At 38.6% G+C, this 3,256-nt stretch overlaps 1 long non-coding RNA gene across 1 annotated transcript; it reads left to right on the plus strand.

Annotated features, from left to right (window-relative positions):
- The first annotated feature begins 1,996 nt into the window (after nt 1-1,996).
- Nucleotides 1,997-2,674, plus strand: LOC143858903 (uncharacterized). Its single transcript, XR_013239069.1, has 3 exons — nt 1,997-2,287; nt 2,377-2,529; nt 2,600-2,674. It is a non-coding gene; the product is annotated as an uncharacterized LOC143858903 (long non-coding RNA).
- The last annotated feature ends 582 nt before the right edge of the window (nt 2,675-3,256 follow it).

The following is a 3,256-nucleotide window of genomic DNA, read 5'->3' on the forward strand; positions in this document are numbered from 1 at the left end:
CTAAATGTATGGTTTAAAGCCATAAAGGTTGGTTTAAACCCCTAATTATTTACTAAATCTTTGGTTTAAAGGCCTAAAGGTTTTTTTAAACCCCTAAATGTTCGTTTAAACCCCTAATGTTTTACTAAATTTATGGTTTAAAGCCTTAAAGGTTGGTTTAAACCCCTAAGTTTTTACTAAATGTATGGTTTAAAGCCGTAAAGGTTGGTTTAAACCCCTAATGTGTTACTAAATCTATGGTTTAAAGCCCTAAATGTTGGTTTAAACCCCTAATGTGTTACTAAATCTATGGTTTAAAGTCCTAAAGGTTGGTTTAAACCACTAAGTTTTTACTAAATGTATGGTTTAAAGCCGTAAAGGTTGGTTTAAACCCCTAATTATTTACTAAATCTTTTGTTTAAAGGCCTAAAGGTTGGTTTAAACCCCTAATTTTTTAGTAAATCTATGGTTTAAAGCCCTGAAGGTTGGTTTAAACCCCTAATGTATTACTAAATCTATGGTTTAAAGCCCTAAAGGTTGGTTTAAACCCCTAATGTTTTACTAAATCTATGGTTTAAAGCCCTAAAGGTTGGTTTAAACCCGTAATGTTTTACTAAATCTATGGTTTAAAGCCCTAAAGGTTGGTTTAAACCCCTAATGTTGTACTAAATCTTTGGTTTAAACCCCTAAATGTTGGTTTAAACCCCTAATGTTGTACTAAATCTTTGGTTTAAACCCCTAAATGTTCGTTTAAACCCCTAATATTTTACTAAATTTATTGTTTAAAGTCTTATAGGTTGGTTTAAACCCCTAATTGTTTACTAAATCTATGGTTTAAAGCCCTAAAGGTTGGTTTAAATCCCTAATTTTGTACTAAATCTATGGTTTAAAGCCCTAAAGGTTGGTTTAAACCCCTAATGTGTTACTAAATCTATGGTTTAAAGTCCTAAATGTTGGTTTAAACCCCTAAGTTTTTACTAAATGTATGGTTTAAAGCCCTAAAGGTTGCTTTAAACCCCTAATTATTTACTAAATCTTTGGTTTAAAGGCCTAAAGGTTGGTTTAAACCCCTAAGTTTTTACTAAATGTATGGTTTAAAGCCCTAATGTGTTACTAAATCTATGGTTTAAAGCCCTAAAGGTTGGTTTAAAGCCCTAATGTGTAACTAAATGTATGGTTTAAAGCCCTAAAGGTTGGTTTAAACCCCTAATGTGTTACTAAATCTATGGTTTAAAGCCCTAAAGGTTGGTTTAAACCCCTAATGTGTTACTAAATCTATGGTTTAAAGCCCTAAATGTTGGTTTAAACCCCTAATGTGTTACTAAATCTATGGTTTAAAGTCCTAAAGGTTGGTTTAAACCCCTAATGTATTACTAAATCTATGGTTTAAAGCCCTAAAGGTTGGTTTAAACCCCTAATGTTTTACTAAATCTATGGTTTAAAGCCCTAAAGGTTGGTTTAAACCCCTTAATATTTGAGAAATCAGTTGGTTTAAAGCAGTTGTTAACTTTTTTTCACCACATTCTGTTTCAACAGGTCGAAATCTGATTTAGTGGATTTGATTCCATCTTTTCCCCCTAGTGATCATCTCATCAAACCATGGTAATGCCTCCGTTATTCTTTTAGGCCTTGTATTTTTAAAAATGTTGTATATATCTAATAATGGTTTGTTTTGCAGGCGTCTTATGCTACGTCGAGATGCTGCCCCTCTAAGTTTGACGAATTCTTCAGGTCCCTTGACTTGAGGAAAGCACATACCGATATGCTAGAGCGCGGCCCATTTGGGGCCTTGCTTAATTTGGAAGGTCTGAAATTGCACAAGGCAATTTTGACCGTCCTCGTGCGATGTTGGATACCCAAGTCAAGGGCATTTCAAATAGGTGGCATATTACTCCCCTTTGAGGTAAGGGATTTAGCATTGGCATTGGGCCTAAGCTTGGTAGGAGATAGAATACGAATAGACTGGGATTCGACAGAGGAGGTCGAAGGTTGGAGGTTTTTCGGTGCTTGGGCGAGATTTAGTGAGATTGCAGATGTTATAAGGGCGGAGTCGAGATCGGATGAGATTGCATCCGTCCACGCAACAGTGAGACATTTGTTACTGCTTCTGTGCTGCTGTGTTCTTTTTGCCCGAGCTGACCCTGTGGATCACAGGACAAAATCCTGCCTCTTCCCTTACTTAGGAGCAGAGGCCGTGGGAAGAATTGCTTGGGCATACCCTGTGTACGACTTCCTGGTAGACTCATTGGATTCATATTCGAAAAACGGGAAGACAGGATATATCACCGGATGCGCTATTGTGCTACAGGTGAAGAGTACATATATTATATACATGATTACTCTTTTGTAAGTTTGGTTTTTTCTTCTCTAAAGGTTGACTGTCTGTCTTCATTCCAGGTGTGGCTCTTTGAGCATACTACCTTGTGGGCACCTTCAGCACCAGATGCACATCCACGCCTATTAAAGTGGATCACAGGGATCGATACAAGGCGGACTGACCATGCAGCCTTTATCAGACAGATCCGTGATGGGAGGCTAAAGAAGACCCAGGTAAGACCTAGAGCGTCTGTACTCCCCTAGTACTCACTTCTTGTAACCGAGATTAACTATTTGATTTCAGGTTGTGAGGTGCCTACTACCTCTTCCTCGAGAAGAGGGCCTGCTATCTTTCACGGCAGATGAGGCTGATACTGTGATAGGAGAGGTAACGAAAATGACTCTCTTTCTTGCATAGGGTCGTTATATTCAAGTTATCTAAATTTTCTGTATTGTTGATACATTTATAAGAAAGAAGCTTCTGCGACCGCCCCAACAGTTGAGGAATGCCTCCAAGACATTCGGATTTTAGAGGAAGAAACGATAGCGTCTCTGAGTGATATGTTACGTAAGGTACTGAATTTTAAGTCTATATTCAATTACTATATAGTACATTCTCTGAGTGATATGTTAATAATTTTCCATTTCCACTTTTCAGAGGAGCATACCTTTTAAGGGGAGGACAGGGAGAAAAAGACATGTTGATAGGGAAGTGAAGGAAGACCATGTGTCTATAAGCAAGGCTGATTTTGATTTGTTAGTGGAGAGGGTTAGAGACCTTGAAAGGAGGTCAGTACGACATGAAAATGAAATAGCCGAGCTTAAGAGGATCATTGCCTCGGGTGGAATGGAGGCCGAATCACAGGATGAAGGAAAGGGGGAGATGATGGAAGGGGATGACGGAGGGGTGGCCGAATCGCAGGATGAAGGAAAGGGGGAGATGATGGGACGGGATGACGGA

The sequence above is a fragment of the Tasmannia lanceolata genome, unplaced genomic scaffold (assembly GCF_043159265.1).
Source record: "Tasmannia lanceolata isolate RefF3 unplaced genomic scaffold, GAP_Taslan_0.1 ptg000029l, whole genome shotgun sequence".
Taxonomy (NCBI): Eukaryota; Viridiplantae; Streptophyta; class Magnoliopsida; order Canellales; family Winteraceae; genus Tasmannia; species Tasmannia lanceolata.